Here is a 17,949-nt window from a genome sequence, read left to right on the forward strand (position 1 = left end):
GGAATTATTGGCTCCCATATCCTGCTGCAATATTCAGCTACAGTGCAGCAGCCATGTCGCAAATGGCGACAAGGCTAAAAAGTCTTGTCACCATTTTCAAATTTTAAGGCGCATTGGTGACCATTTTGGTCGCCATCTCGAGCGTTGAAAGAGTTGTCGTTCAAACATTAACAACCTGAAATAACAACTCATTTGTTGCTCGATCAAATAAATTATCTACTCATGGAAAGGGACCTTTAGTTAACGGCTGAAAAAAGGCAAGTCCTTCAAGTTCAACCTATAACCCTACATTGTTGATCCACAGGAAGGCAAACCTCTATGATCCAGTTAACAATTGCTTCATATTAGGGGGAGAATTCTGTGCAGACTACAAAATGGCTCTATGGATAAATCTCTAGATCAATGACCGATTTCCAAAAATCTAGTACATGTAATATTATTACATCTTAAGAATGGCATCCAAACTTCTCTGAACTTCTTCAAATGAGTCAATCATCACAACATCCTGTAGATTCCATAGTCTCACAGCTTGTACAATAAAGAATCCTATGATGACAATGTCAGTAAGAGACGACTATAAAGGCGTTCATTTTTAAATTTGTTTATAGATAAGGGAATCATAAATTTTTCTAGTATAACATGCATTTAAAATCCTACCATACTTAGGCTTCCATTACATATATCCGGCTATCCAGCTCAGTTTTCCTCTGGCACGGTGCAGAAAACGCCACCGCGGCTAGGGGAAGGCTGTGCAAGTAGGAGCTCCCAGTTCTAGTGATCCAAGCCAAGACCTTGTCTCAGCTGAGACAAAAGATCATTATTCCCAGTCTGAGCCTTCAGCCTCAGTTGGTAGAAAGCAAGCAGCCACCTCCAGTATTCCAGGAAGAAACATACCCTGTGAGCACAACTGTGAGTACCGTCCAGAGACCAGGAGAAGCCAAATTCCTCCTCAGCTAGTCAGTCCCCATACAGCAGAAGATAGTAAGCGCAGAAGATATAGATTCCTGCCACATTACAGAGACACAAGCAGACGACTTATCCTGCAAGAGAGCTCTAGGCACATGATAGAAGCAGAGGATAGATTCCTGCCACACATTGCCAATACCTGCTGGGACTTCAGACTATTGCTGTATCTCACATGGATTACTGCTGCATCAAGTAAAGACAAGTTTGAACTTTATTCCAAGTCTGGATCTCAATTATTGCTGCAAATCCCTCAATTACTCTTACTAGCAACACTCATTTTATTGCAAGTGAGCCAGCATCCAGGATTCCAGCCGTACCAAGGTAGGAGACACCGTTGACACCATTGCTATTACCGACCAGAGACATTACACCACTCTGGCATTCCTAACCTGGTACGTGAGTTGCAACACCTTAAAGGGCCCTGAGACTGCACCCTGCGCACGCTGCAATTGGCGTCACGAACAAAACTATTACCTATCATTTATACCTGACCCAGTCATTGCATATTATAGCGTCAGAGTGCATTATTCCAAGCCGGCTTACTGCACACTCAGATACTGAGATCCAATTTCTGGATACTACTGTCAAGTATCATGAGGGACAATTACATACGTATTTATTCACTAAACCGACAGATAAGAATACCCTCTTGCACTTTGACAGTAGTCATCCACGTAATATGGTCAAACATCTCCCTTTCTCGCAATTTTTGAGAGCCAAAAGGATTGTGTCCGACCCCGATATTCTTGATGACACGCCTGATGTCATGGTTGATAAGTTCAAACAAAGGGGCTATTCCCCCAAGTTATTGCAGTCTGAAATTGACAAGATACATGCCATTGATAGACATGATACATTGATGAGTTAGGATGCAAAGGGATCCCATACCAGGATTCCCTTCATCTCACGATATACTGAGCATAATAATGAGGTTAACCGTGTAATCAGAAAACATTGGGGTATTGTATTTTGGGAGGTTGCTTGAATCAAATTCTGGAATTTAGGTCCCCTCCTCTGTTCTCCTATCGGAGATCTAGGAATTTGCGCGACCAGTTGGTGAGAGCAGATATTGGTCCCGGTCCTAGATTATTGCAGGGCACATTGACCCAGCGGAGTCAGGGTTGCTTCCCATGTCTCAGCTGTGTCAATTGTAAACATATTTGCAAGGGTAGAGCTTTTGTACATCCAACTACCGATGTGAGGTATTCGATTCCTTTCTACCTCACATGTAATTCTAACTTTGTAATATATGTCTTAAGCTGCCCTTGCAAATTATTGTATGTGGGTGAGACATCAACAGATCCGAAAACCCGTTTAAATAACCATTGATCCACCATTAGGAAGAAACGCCAGTATTTGCCCATTCCCAAACACTTTGTAGAGTTAAATCACTCAGAGAAAGAATTAAAATGTTGGATCATTGATCACATTCCTTTACCTAGATGATTAGGTAACAGAATTTTGCTATTAAAAAAGAAGGAGCTATTTTGGATACATACATTGAATACCTTGAGACCTAACGGTCTGAATATTGATTATAATCCAGGAGTATATTCTTAAAGTAAACAGAGAGAAGGACGGCTCACCCCTGATTCAAGATGGCAAGGTGCACCAATCAGATGTCGTACCCCGACCACCAAAAAGACAATTGTAATATAAAAAGAATGGGCACTCTTATACCTGGACCACACAGTTGGTAAAGCGACACTAATTTATTGATAGCAAAAATCACCATACATAAAAGTTCATAGCAATAAATAAACAATGGTCACCATACAAAAAGTTCACCATACAGAAAGTTATATGCCCTATCTAAAATTAGACTCCTACAATAATAAAATTAATAAAAATTGACAATACAATATAATCATCAATCCGCTGATATAGCTGATGAATTAAGAAGGTCAGGAGGCCTATTATCCCGGCCAAAATAGAGAGGAAAATGTGGAACCTAGGTCTGTTCCAACTGCCTACGTATACTCAATCAGCTACAACAATGGTTGATACCGAGTATATCCCCAAGAGAAAATGAATAGATATATAAACTGTGATAAAAAAATTAAAAAAAATAATAATTTTTTTTAAAATATAGAATACACTCCAAAGAGTATATACAACAGTGCACCAATCAAAATATAAATATCAAGTGCTGGCAAAGAAATATGGCAAAAAAATATAGTAGTGAAATAACAATCAATAATGGTCCCAATATAGAAATCCAGTGCAAATGTGTGCAAATAGCCGAAAATGTAAAAATAAGGAGTATTTGAAGACTAACAGCATTCAAATCTTCAGACACCCGTGTAGAATCAAAAGTGTCTCTGGAGACTCGGTAATAGCAGTAGGCAGTCCGTCTCCCTGATTAGTAATGTCTCTAGAGCTCAGACTTTCTTCTATACTAGAGCACCTTTCTTAGAGGGCATTTAAGAATTTTAGTATTAGATCCACACAGCTCCTAGAAGTGCGTGAAATACCATAGGGTTATAGTCCAACAGGTTTCAGCGGAGACTGTGCAGTATCAATGCGGTAAGGTGGTTTTGCGGCAGTCAGTACAAATATAGCAGTATTAATTGTAGCTTCTTACTTACATTCAGTCCTGCTGTCCACCGTGGCGTCCCACGTGGTGTAGGTTTTAGGGTAAGTGAGCCTTACTGCCAAATGGAAAGACTGTATGATCCAGTCTTATAATCTTTAAGCCTTCAGCTATGGATCCAAGCGCTGGCTCTGTTGCGCTGTGAATGCACTCTGAGTTACCTTGATTAGAGTGGTGTTCCACCTGTGATTCAGTCACACCCGTAGGTAGCTGCACAATATCCAAAGGACGCGGTTCCTTTTTCTGTTTCTTTTCTTTATAAGCGCTTACTTGGTCCAGACAAAAATAGCAGGTGCTATTATGTTTTGTCTCTATATCCTGTAGTGGTGATTGTTGTTGAACATAAGTGATTGTATAAGTTTTTACTTATGATTTCTATTGTCTTTTTCTTGTAGAATTTTCGATGAATGATGTGGAGTAATATGGAGAAGACACGAACATACTCTACGGAATAACATCGTAATCCCATGCTTGTTAAATACAATTGTGTTATTGTCATCTGTGCAATTGTCCAGGTTGAGCCTTGATGTACACTTTTTTATACTGTATCCCATAGTTGTCAGGAGAACCCTGTCTTTGGCTGTGGTAGGAGGCGTGTATGGGGCGGTGCTTAGTTGCGCGATTGGCACAGCGGTGCCGGTCGGGCTCATATTGCATGCCCAACTATTAGGATGGTGTACCCCTTTGACAAGGAGTGTCCCCTTCCTCTATTTGCTTCCTGCCAGCCGTTATTATAATAGTATTACAACTTGGGACAACTTTGCCAACATCCAATATGGCGCTTCCCGACATGTTATGATGTGGGCATGCGCGTTGGAATATTGGTATCAGCTTCCTGTCTTGCTGAGTCTGTATGGGGAGGAGACGTACGATACGTCCACCCTGGTTACAGCATGAGATCATACATTCGAGACGCAACCTGGCGCTTGCGCACTGCTAGTTGTTACACGCCAAGTTTGGCCATTGACCGCATGTGAACTTACGATGTACCTGATGGGTATGTTCCTGATCTTATCCTTTGCCCCACCTGTTCATATATTTATCTAATTATTATGATACACAGCAGCTGATATGTATTGGTGTTATTTATGGATTTTATTTATCGTTGCACTTCATCATTATTAATTTGTGTATTTCACATGCAATTATGCTTTTTAGAATCAACGTTATACACTGTATCATGTCACTTTACACTGTATTCACTGTTTTATTATAATTATATTGTAATGATCATGTTCATTGATTGCTCCACCCCCTAATCATGTTTTTCTATTTATACTTTGTATTGCACTTATGTTTTATGCTTGAGAAAGGCTCTGTGTCCGAGCCGAAACGTTGCCTCACTGTCCCACATGGGTCAATAAACCACGATTTTCTACTGGATGTGCTGTCCGCTTTCTACTATTATTTTGGGGTAAGAAGTTACACCTTGGGACATAGTGAATTGGTGCTGCCATTTTTTCTTTATATATATATATATATTACTAGCAGAAGGACCCAGCTTCACATGGGTATATTTCACTTATTTAATTTAAAGTTTGTCAGTGTTGTTAAAAGATATCGACAGTAGAAACTATAAGACTTACATCTACAGTATCCCGTCCCTATTACCAGTGACCTCTACAGTGGCCTGCCCCCATAACAGTAACATCCACAGCGTCCTCCCCTTTAATAGTGACCTCAATGGGGCGGCTCCACAGTACCTCGTCTCGTTAACAGTGATTTCCATAATCACCAGCCCCCTTTACAGTGACCTCAACAACATCCCGCCCCCTTAACTGTGACCTCCACTGTTCCCTGCCCCCTTAATAGAGTCCCCTATATTTCATCTACTTCATTTAAAGTTTGTGATTATCGTTAAAAGATATCGACAGTATCCACTATAAGAGTTACATCTACAGTATCCCGCCCCTTTAACAGTGACCGCCACAGTAACCTGCCCCCTTAACAGTTACCTCCACAGCAGCTCGCCCCTTTAACAGTGACCTCCACAGCTGCCGCCCCTTTATTAGTGCTAATGTCTGAGAGTGAGCTGTTCAAAAGGACATCCCTGTGTCCGTCCAGGCCCTGCACCGGACGGAGGACAGGTAGTCTGAAAGCTGGACTGTCTAGCCTAAAACCGGACCTCTGGCCACCCTAGGGGAAGGCTGCAATGGAGGTCACAGTTAAGGGGACGGTCTGCTATGGAGGTCAGTGTTAAGTGGCAGATTGCTGTAGAGGCCACTGTTAAGGGGACGGGGTGTTGTGGAAATCACTGTTAAGGAGATAGGATGGGATGCTGTGGAGGTCACTGTTAAAGGGGTGGGCGCTCTGGAGGTCTCTTAAGGGGGCAGGGAACTGTGGAGGTCACAGTTAAAGGGACGGTCCACTATGGAGGTCACTGTTAAAGGGGCTGGCTGCTGTGGAAGTCACTGTTAAGGGGGCGGGTTATTGTGGAAATCACTGTTAACGAGATGGGGTACTGTGAAGATCACTGTTAAAGGGGTGGGTGCTGTGGATGTTACTGTTAAGGGACGGGGACTGTGGAGGTCACTATTAAAGGGGCAGCTGCTGTGGAGGTCACTGTTAAGGGGGCGGGTTATTGTGGAAATCATTGTTAAGGAGACGGGGTACTGTGAAGATCACTAATAAAGGGGTGGCCACTGTGGAGGTCAATGTTAAAGGGGAGGGTATTGTGGATGTTACTGTTAAGGGGGCAGGCCACTATGGAGGTCACTGTTAAAGGGGCGGGCACTGTGGAGGTCACTGTTGAGGGAGGAGGGGACTGTGGAGGCCACTATTAAAGGGGCAGCGGGGTACTGTGAGGTCACTGTTAAGGCAACGGGGTACTTTGAGGTCACTGTTAAGGGAGCGGGGTACAGTGGAAGTCACTGTTAAGGGAGTAGGGTACTGTGGCAGTCACTGTTAAGGGGGAAGGATGTTGTGAAGGTCACATTTTAAGGGAACGAAGCTCTGTAAAGGTCACTGTTAAGGGGGCAGGTTATTGTGGAAATCACTGTTAACAAGATGGGGTACTGTGGAGGTCACTGTTAAAGGGTTTGGCGCTGTGGAGGTTACTGTTAAGGGGGTGGGGGACTGTGGAGGCCACTATTAAAGGGGCAGTGAGGTACTGCGAGGTCACTGTTAAGGCAGTGGGGTACAGTGGAGGTTACTGTTAAGGGAGCAGGGTACTATGGCAGTCATTGTTAAAGGGGCAGTCGCTGTGGAGGTCTCTGTTAAGGGGGCTTGGAATGGTGGAGGTCACAGTTAAGGGGACTGTAACCTATAGTCAGTGTTAAGGGCCGGGTGCTGTAGAGGTCACTCTTAAGGGGGCGGGCCCCTGTGGAGGTCACTGTCAAGGGGGTGGGGTGCCGTGGAACTCACTATTAAAAGGGGCAGGCTGCTATGAAGGTCAAACTGTGGGGGGGGCAGTGTTAAGGGGTGGGGGGCTGTGGAGGTCACTGTTAAGGGGCGGGGTAGTATAGAGGTCACTGTTATGGGAGATACTGTCAATATCTTTTAACGACACACACAAACATTAAATGAAATAGATGAAATATACCTGTGCGAAGCCGTGTCCTTCTGCTAGGATATAGATATATACACACACACACACACACACACAGAGTCACAGGTGGTATATATGAAAACTATAAAAGTAGCTCTTATGCTGATAGATAATTAATGTCAGGGATACCTAATTACTTTAATACATTTGTTAGGACTACTGATGTGTTCTGGGTCATTATGCTATTTTATGTTGAAAAGATAGATGAGATGATTCCTTAGTATAGTGGAGGCAGCATTCAGAAATCATTTACAGTCTGTGGACTCTATTTTGGTTTGTATCCTATGTAAAGTAGGATACATGTTCTGATTAAAGCTGGATGAAGTGATGTACCCTGAGCTCAAAGCTATAAAGTACTATATTTTATGTAATTTTAACAGCCAGAACTGGACTTACATCTCTGTAACTACAGACACAAATATTCTTTGCACCTTAGGCCACCCCATTAATGAACACAAACCAGAAAGAATGCTTTACATTATCAAACTGGAACTTTAACCCATATAGTTATGGTCTACAAATAGAACTACAACTGAAAATGCATCAACTCCCATCCACTCCTGGCCCTTGCTAGAAAGAGCTATTTCTCACAAGCTTGCCCATTGTACCTAATGTAATATCCAGCTCTGGTGACAGGAACGTGGGAAGTGCTTTCACGGTTGTGTCCTTCCTTGCCTTTCCTATTGGTTCAACATATCGAGAGATGTGTGTTGCAAGAAGATCAGTTTTTTTAAAAATACGATTTTGTGATACTTGATGGCTTTCCTATATTTGTCGTTCTTTAAGATATCTCAGTTGGTGTTTAAATGCTACAATCAATGTGATTGGCAGAAAAAAAAATGTATACATGTCAGATCAGTTGTTTGGAAGAGGAGACAGATTTCAATCAGATCAATTAAATATTTACACACCACAGTTTAGATTCACATTTGGCTGGACAGAAATTGGTCAAATATCTGTATGTGTAACTGTAAAGGCAACCTATTATAGCTATGCAAAGTAAAGCCTGTATTAGACAGGCAGATCAGTAAGTGATTGTCGGAAGGGCCGATGGCTATTCCCCCCAGCCCCATAGAAATTAATGGGAGCGGTGGCCGCGCAAGAGTGGTGCGCTCCCATTCACTTCTATTGGGAGTGCGCTTGGTGGTGGCCAGACCCAGGGAAACCAGAGGTCCTCCAGTCACTACCTTTCCCGCTCTGTTCTCGATATAGGTGAGGGTCCCAGCGGTGGGACCCGCATCTATCAGACAATGGGGACATATCGTAGCGATATGTCCCCATTGTCTCAGATGTGAATACCCCTTTAGAATCTTTTACATAATAATCTAGCCAATTATCAGGAGCACAGGTTCTTACTAATGTTCATTCCCAATTGCCCTCTATAAATGTATCAGCGTTTGGCCGACAAAGGTTTTCTGGCTGATCAGAAAATTTATGCAGCAGCAAAAATAGTTTTCCAGCTGATGCGCTGCCATCAAACAATGAAACTCTATGGGGACAAATGATCACATTAACGATCGTTCGTCCCCAGGCAACAGCCATGACTGTTGCATGTAAATGAGTGAGCAGGAAGTGATCGAGAAACAAACTATGTTAGTTCACGATCAATGTCCAATGTATTTACCTATATAAAATGACCCTTAGGGCATGTTTACTCTGCATTGGAGTCACCGTTCGTGGCCTCCGTCATAGAGTTTCTCAAAAATAGCGTAAAGAAAACCTTTTTTGTGGGGCTTCGGAACGGAGCAACAGATGCGGACAGCACATGGAGTGCTGTCCGCATCTTTTGCGGCCCCATTGAAGTGAATGGGTCCGCACCCGAGCCGCAAAAACTGCGGCTCGGATGCAGACCCGAAAAATGGTCGTGTGCATGAGGCCTAAGGCTAAGTATCTTTTGTCTATATTGTTAGACTATAGGCCGGTTACATGGTGTATGTATACTGATATGACCATGATATTCAAAGTATTATAGACATTGTAGTTAAATAAAAGTGTCTTTTATGTTATATCTGCAAGAGTTGTGTGTTATTCCTGGTGATACCAAGGCAACATACTGTAGCTGTGGTATAAACTGAGAACAATACCACGAGCTAGGGGGTAAAGGGGCATACTGACTGTTGTCATCTGATAATTGGTAATGTTCTGCCCTTTTTACACCAGTAAGGTCAGATATTGCTGTTGATAACAATCATTGATATTAATAAGCAATATCTATCCTTTATCAGTTATTTCTTCATATTTAGTTGTATATTCCATTAATTAGTGTATTGTCTTTCCAGAACGTCTAGGCAGCAATTCTATTTTATTATCTTTAGCAAAACTAGAATTTCATATTTTCTATATTATACGATAAATTCAAATCTTAATCTGTGAAACTAATTTCAATCAAAGCAAGAAAATTCATTTTAAAAGTCCTTTATTGTTTAGATGCTGCCTCTGAGCATACAGCAGGCAATGTTATTGTCTCCAATTATCTTCCAGTAATCTCTCCTAAAACAGAAGATGCCATTTTAATGAATAGATAATATTTTTGAATTTGGAAATGGAACATAATGTGGCTTTATTTTCATGCAAACTGCTAATAGGCACATGTATTTTTATAATGTCTGTGAGCAATTTCAAATGCCGAGAAAATGATAAATTTAGTTGCGGTTGATCCACTTTACTAACATATTCTCAGAGATATCAAAAGCCTGTGCAGCAAAAAGGGAGGAAAAAGGAAAAAAAAAAGAAAAAGATCTTTTCGTGAATATATGCGGAGAAACATCAAAGACTAAGAAATCCTGTGTACTCCTGGGTGTAATTTACTCAACATGCTCTGTTTGAACCAACAAAGATTTGTAGGCAGATCATGCTAATGTATTAGTAAGATGTCTTTATGATATGATACTCATTTAAAAGTTTCAGGTCAGTGAACTGTGGGTCCTTCAGAAACAAAATAAAAAGAACACTTTTATGTAGAGGTTTCTACATAATGTTTATTCATATATGAGGTAATGTGAATATTAATAACTGGGATAAAAGGGTTCTTTAAGAAGGGGGACATTTAGAGGCATAGATCAAATATTATTTTATATACTCTGAGCATCAGCTGCTGGCTCCATATTGTTACAATATTATGTCTTATGAGCCAGTCTTTTGGGTGTGGCTCAGTCAGTGTTTAATTAGCTGGAATAAGGGTCCTTTTACACAGACCAATGATCTGGCAGATTATTGGGGATGAGTATTTGTAGAAATGCTTGTTCCTGATAATTGCCCCGTGTAAAAGGTGCTGGCAGTCACCCGATGAATGAGCAAATGATCGTTTATCGGATGATTGTGTCGTTCTTCTGGCACGAAAAACCATTGTCCCTGTGCAGCAGATGTACTGTATCAATCTCTTGTTGTTGTATGCAGCCCTCATCTCCGCTGAAGATTAGGCAATTATTGGGAATGTCTGCTCCATTCCTGATAATCTGCCAGATCATAGGTCTGATCAAAAGGACCCTAAAGAGAAGGCATCCTGAAGTCTGGACCTAGTCACCTGTGTCCATATACTACATAGGGATACCATAGGTGGCAAAATTATTATACATCTTACACAAAAATAAGGTAGCTCAATTAACTGATACCTTATTCCTATCTTATTATGTGGTGGCATAGAATATGCCATCATTTTATGATGGTTAAGTTTTCTAACTCTGGAACAAGGAGAGCAAGTTTATGGAACTTAGAAAGCAATAGAACAAATCTTAAATGGTCACTGAACTTTCAAAAAACTTAGCAACATATCAAAGGTTTTGATCAGTTGGGGGTCTGAGTGCTGAGACCCCCCACCAATGGCTAGAATGAGGAGAAAGAAATGCTCACATAGCGTGCTCTCTGTTCTCACTACAGAAGATGGAACTGAGACCGGTCCATAGACTTCTATTGAGCCCGTTTCCTGCAGTTAGGAGAGTCAGAGCAATATGTGAGAGCTCCTCTATCCTTGTTCTAGCAATCATTGGGGGTTTCACACTTTTGATATGTTGCTATGACCTTAGTGACCCTTTAAGGTGGACAACAGTTATTTCTCCCAACTCAGGCTTGGTGCAGCTGATCATGCATATTTATTTCAATGAGGAAGGGGGAATAAGTGGCTGCCAGACACCTCTTTCATGGGAACAAACTGATTCTGATTCCTAGGAGGCAGATACTGCTAGGCTCAGTTTCCACTGCTAACTCTCCTTTTACACAGGCTGGTTATCAGACCAATTATTGGGAACGGACATTTGTACAAGTGCTCTTTCCCTACAATTGTCCTGTATATGATCGCCCAATGATGCTCATCCAACAGGTGAAAGCATTGCAGATGTGGTACATGATATCACCATTTCTGGCCAGCCGATTGTCCTGTTTATATAGTGATCTGCTGCCCAGAAACAATAAATAAAAATAATAATATAATCTTTATTTATATAGCGCCAACATATTCCACAGCGCTTTACAATTAGAGTGTTCAAGCATAAACAGAATCATACATTACAAGTCAACAATTAAAATAAGAGGCATGAGGGCCCTGCTCACAAGAGCTTACAAAAATGTAAAAAGAGCTTGTTTTGTGCAGTGGTTGGGCCATCTTAAAGCGAACCTTTCACCTCATTTTCACTTTATAAACTAGCAACAGTACCTTATAGATCATCTTCAGTGTGTTCTTATACATCCTTGTGCTGCTTTCATGCGCTGTATATGCATTAAAAAATCGTCTTATAAAGTTATGATTTCCTGCTCCAACAGTCACGCTAGAAGTCAAGGGGGTAGCCCTTCCCTCACCTCTGGCTGTACCTCCCCTGCCCTAACCCCGCCTTTATGCACTGTAATTGACAGCCGGCTCAGTCGCCGGGACCGCGCTTGTCAAGGCTGCGCATGCGCCGTCCGCGATGCCTGCCTGTCTGCTCTCCCTCCCGTGCGCGCGCGCGCCCCTATCTTCACGCTCCAAGTGCCCCACGTGATCACTGTAGACTTGCCGCAGATTGCAAGCCAGGGATCATCGGGAGCATTGTTCTAATAATCCGCAGGTATTTTTTTTCTGCAGCCTTGACAAGCGCGGTCCTGGCGACTGAGCCGGCTGTCAATTACAGTGCATAGAGGCGGCGCTAGGGCAGGGGAGGTACATCCAGAGGTGAGGGAAGGGCTACCCCCTTGACTTCTAGCGTGACTGTTGGAGCAGGAAATCATAACTTTATAAGACGATTTTTTAATGCATATACAGCGCATGAAAGCAGCACAAGGATGTATAAGAACACACTGAAGATGATCTATAAGGTACTGTTGCTAGTTTATAAAGTGAAAATGAGGTGAAAGGTTCGCTTTAACAAAATAGGGGAGTAGATATAAATCTACATGAGCCAGTCACCAGATGATATCTGTAGCGCTTTTGAATGTATGAGATTGGGTTCTGAAGAATGATGTTGGGGGAAGGAGTAAATGGAGAAGAGTTAGAAGAGGGAATGTTATAGGCCACCCTAAAAACTGTAGATGCTGTGAATTAACCTTATTGCTTGTGTTAGGGCGTTCCAGAGAACTGGTGCAGCTCGAGAGAAGTCTTGGAGACGGAAATGGGAGGTTCTGATTATGGAGGATGTTAGTCATAAATTATTTGAAAAGCGTACAGCATGGGTAGGGTCGCAGATAGACGAGAAAGGGGATATATGGGATGCAGTACTATGCAGAGCTTTGTAGGAAGTATAAATTAAATCGAATGTATGTGCAACCGGTGCAATGACTGGCCCTTGGCAGAGGCATCAGATTAGTGGTGGCTGCATTAAGGATAGGTTGGAGAGGGGAGAGTGTGGTGAGGGGGAGGCAAATTAGTAATGAGTTACAGTAATCAAGATGGGAATGGATTAGGGTCACAATGAGCATTTTTTTTGTTTCCACAGTAAGATAAAGGTTGATTCTAGAGATGTATAAGGAAAACCGGCACTCTACACCTGGTAATAACGCTTAAAGAGCAATGTAGACAGATTGATGGATAAAAATATGTATTTATTAATTATCAATATCGATAATATAGGAAAGGGTTGGGTTTAGAGGGTAATATTCAGCAATGATTGGTAATAATGACCACTTTGGTGAAAACTGAATTAAAAAATAGGAAATAGTAAAAAATTATAATAAAATGTACAATGCAAAAGTAGGAGTGCAAATAGAGCAATACGGTGGTCATATAGCGGTAATTTCCACCTTCAATAGTTCATTGGCACTCTGGTGGGTAGATACCCCTTGTGAACAGTTCGTAGATGGGTAGAGACGCAGTAAAAAAAAATTATAAAATATACGGTAGGTAAGGCAAAATATATGCAGTACTTCCCTGTTAGGGATTGCTGGCCGGTCACTGTTGGTGGTAGTGATAAAAATGGAAGAGAAAAAAAAGGGGGGTGGTGTACCAGTCGGGTGCTGCGCCTAGTGTGGCGTCCCACACGGTGAGAAGGGCTGCACCCTGACTGTGGTTTACCTTCTTTGTAAGGTTCGAGTGTCCCGGCTGCTAGAGCGTCCTTACTGCGCTCTGTGATGGCCGTTTGGATTCTTCAGCATCCCACGTGGGTGTGATGTCACTTGTATGGCGTCTCACGTGTCCTCACTTCGTCCAGTTTGTGAACGCTGTATAGGGGTCTTTTCGATCCAATAGGAGGGTAAAGTCGATTGATTGAAAGCGCTTCCAGGATGGTATGTTTAGCAGGTTTGTGGGGGAATCACCATACACGTTTCGAAGGCCTGAGCTGCCTACTTCATCAGTGGTAGCCCACTGTCTGCCATTGTGTTGGCTTTTATACCCTGTCTATGGATCTGTCAAAAACCTGAACTGGATCCGATTCTTTGGATCCGATTTTTTTTGATGCAATGGATCTGTCGAAAACCTGGATTGGGTACGATTCTTAGGATCCGATTTTTCAGATATGATGTTCCACATAGTGTCGATTTTGCCTTTCGTTTTCTTCTTTCTTTTTTCTATTCCTTCTTTTCTTTTCACTTTGGTTAGGGAGCAGATTTTTCATGGTGGGACAATGCTTTGGTGGTCTTCTATTAAGGACTGGGGTGTTTGGGTGGGGGTTCCATGGCTGTGTCATTTCTGCATTATTGCTGCGTTTTTTGGTGCTGTAGATGCGTTTTTTGTCTGGTTGGACTTTTATGTTCCTGGCCTACCATGCTTTAGATGTATTTCATGAGTTGGGTTTCACTGTTTTAGTGTTAAAGATCTCATGGTGTCAGTTATTATTTATCTTCATTTTTTTCTTTTTCCTTTTTAGTAGGCGGGTTTTTGTCAGTTGGGATATTGCTATATCGGTCTTTAATTGAGGATTTGGTTGTTTTGGGTGGGAATTTTGCGGTTTTGTCATTGCTGCGGTACCGCTGCTTTTTTTTCTGTCATTGATGCGTTTTTTGTGGTTGCTTTGTGTGTTGTGCTTTTGGACATGTTCCATGTCTTGGAAATGTTGTATGGGGCGGATTTCACAATTTTCGTGTGGTAGAGCTCTTGATGTCATTTTATGTTGTTCCTTTTTTATTCTACTTTGGGGTGAGATTTAACATTGATTCATCATGTGGTGGTGGAGCGTACTTTGGGCAGTGATTTTGTACTTTAATCGATGTTTTGGTTTTGGCAAGGAGTGGGGTCAAGTGGTGGCGTTTTGTGCTGTGGGTGGGGGACATCGTGGGTGGTACTTGTTGGAGTTTCTTATGGTGCTTGTTCATTGGTGGTATACATTATAGGGTGATATCTTCTGTGGACGTGTTTTGTGTCTTTAGTGGTTTATAGGTGGTCCCTTTGGGGGTAGTGGTATGGGGGTGGCGGCCTCATATTGAGTGCCGGTAGGGGTGCTGGTAGACAGCCGGATGCCTACCGCAGGTCGAACGGAGGCAGCCACTCCGGGACTGTTATAGGAAGCCGAATAATTCAAAGTCGGCATTCAGGCCTTCCGGTATAAGTGTGTTGAACTCGAAAATGAATTTGGATTCGATACGCGACATCTTAGCTATGTGGTTTCCTCCTCTCCAGTCTGTTTCTACTTTTTCTAGTGCTGCAAATGATAGTCCCAATAGGTCTTGACTGTGGTGTGTTTTGAAGTGTTTGGAAAGTGAGTGTGTTTCAAATCCTTTTTGATATTGTTTATATGTTCTGATATTTGTTTTTTTAGGGTACTTTTTGTCCTAATGATGTATTTTTTTGCAGGGGAAGGTAATGAAGTAAATTATGTTTGTGCTGCTGCAGGTGAGAAATTCCTTTATTTCATATTATAGCGATGTAGTTGTGGAAAGTTTTTTTCGTAAATGTAGTGATTCTGCTGTTGGAACATTGGTTGCACCTGTAGAATCCTTTTAATTTTTGCCATGTGTTTAATGTGAGTTTGTGTTTCGACAGATCCATAGACAGGGTATAAAAGCCAACACAATGCCAGACAGCGGGCTACCACTGATGAAGGAGGCAGCTCAGGCCTTCGAAGCGCATATGGTGATTCCCCCACAAACCCGCTAAACATACCATCCTGGAAGCACTTCCAATCAATCGACTTTACCCTCCTATTGGATCGAAAAGACCGCTATACAGCGTTCACGAACCAGACGAAGTGAGGACACGTGAGACGCCATACAAGTGACGTCACACCCACGTGGGACGCTGAAGAATCCGAACGGCCATCACAGAGCGCAGTAAGGACGCTCTAGCAGCCGGGACACTCGTACCTTACAAAGAAGGTAAACCACAGTCAGGGTGCAGCCCTTCTCACCGCGTGGGACGCCACACTAGGCGCAGCACCTAACTGGTACACCACCCCCCTCATTTTTTCTTTTTCATTTTTATCACTACCACCAACAGTGACCGGCCAGCAATCCCTAACAGGGAAGTACTGCATATATTTTGCCTTACCTATATTTTATATATTTTATAACATTTTTTTACTGCGTCTCCACCCATCTACGAACTGTTCACAAGGGGGTGTCTACCCACCAGAGTGCCAACGAACTATTGAAGGTGAAAATTACCGCTATATGACCACCGTATTGCTCTATTTGCACTCCCACTTTTGCATTGTACATTTTATTATTATTTTTTACTATTTCCTATTTTTTTATTCAATTTTCACCAAAGTGGTCATTATTACCAATCATTGCTGAATATTACCCTCTAAACCCAAACCTTTTCTATATTATCGATATTGATAATTAATAAATGCATATTTTTATCCATCAATCTGTCTACATTGCTCTTTAAGCGTTATTACCAGGTGTAGAGTGCCGGTTTTCCTTATACATCTTTATTGCATACTTTCCTCCTCTGATTGGGTGAATCAGTCAAACCTAGAGGACCTAGGCATTGTACTGGCCAGGTGAGCCACCAGCAACCCGCTTTTACTTGATTCTAGAGATGTTTTGAGGTGCAGACGACAAAAGTGGGCAAGTGATTGAATGTAGGTGGTTAAGGAAAGATCAATGACAATCATTACACCAAGATAGCAGGCATTTTGCCTAGGCATTATGGCAGTGCTACAGACGGAGAGGAAAATATCAGTGTTAGGTAGCGTAGTAGATGGAGAAAACACAAGTAGTCAAGTAGTTCAGTTTTTGAAAGACTCAGTTTCAGATAGAGAAGGGACATGATGATAGTCACTGGTGACTTGTAGTAGTGAAGAGGTGATGTCCTGGGGTGAGGTATATAGTTGGGTATTGTCAGCATAGAAATGCTACTGAAAACCTACTCATGAGCGATTGCATGTCCCCATACAGAGGAGTTGATTGCTGCATGTAAAAGCAGTTTTCACCTCTTCTGATGACCAGGCAATTATGAGAAATGAACATTTCGTACCCAATAATTGCCTGAAAAGTGTCCCCTAAGGTGACAAGTTTGTGAAAGTAGGTCGAAAAGAGGGGCCCAAAGCATGTCCTGCTATGATGATCTAAGGCAGGGATGCTCAACCTGCGGCCCTCCAGCTGTTCCAAAACTACAATTCCCAGCATGTCCTAATAGCTGTAGGCTGTCCAGGCATGCTGGGAGCTGTAGTTTCGCAACAGCTGGAGGGCCGCAGGTTGAGCGTCACTGATCTAAGGTGACATAGGTATCTACAGTATACAGACTTACCAGCTGGCTCCTGCCAAAAGCTTATTCTCTGCTGAATGATAATGCAAGCTTTGATTACATTGTTTATCCAGCAATGCTGAAGAATAATGTGTGCAAATAAATGTGTTCCTTATATTCATAGCTAAAAAAAAAAAAAATACACACCGAAATAATAAATCTAGCTGTGAAACTGGAGGACAATGTAATCCTGCAGCACTTGTTACATTAGTAAGGAGTGTGCATTTGGGAAAGCTGTAAAGGAATGGCTTCATACAATTGTAAGTATCCTCATATGAAAGACGGCCAAAGATCAAACACGTCTGATGTTTTACAGCAGGTAAGAAGAGGCCAGGCGGACTAGGCCAAGAGCCTCTTATCTACAATCACATTCTGGGTTTCTATAGTAGGCCACTGTCTCTCATAAAATATTGTTTTAGGTGCAGATTAAATATTTGCAGAGCCGGGACTACAATGTACCTTTGTATTAACACTTTGAATCTTCTATAATCTGCACAATGTGAATTCCACAGATGTGCAGCATCGCTGAGGGCCAAAACAAGGAGTTTTACTGGCTGCTGGAACACATCAAAAGGGTTGTACCCAGTTAATCCATGTGAACCAAGCCACATGAGGAATTCTTTCTGAAAACTACCAGTCACCTGCCTGGTCTTCTTAACCCTTCGCAGCTTGATTTTGATGATATAAAGTGTAGGTGCACATAACATTTGGTAATGATATATTATCTACTTTTCTTGGCTTCATTTATACATC

This window comes from Bufo bufo, chromosome 2 (genome assembly GCF_905171765.1).
Source record: "Bufo bufo chromosome 2, aBufBuf1.1, whole genome shotgun sequence".
Classification (NCBI taxonomy): domain Eukaryota; kingdom Metazoa; phylum Chordata; class Amphibia; order Anura; family Bufonidae; genus Bufo; species Bufo bufo.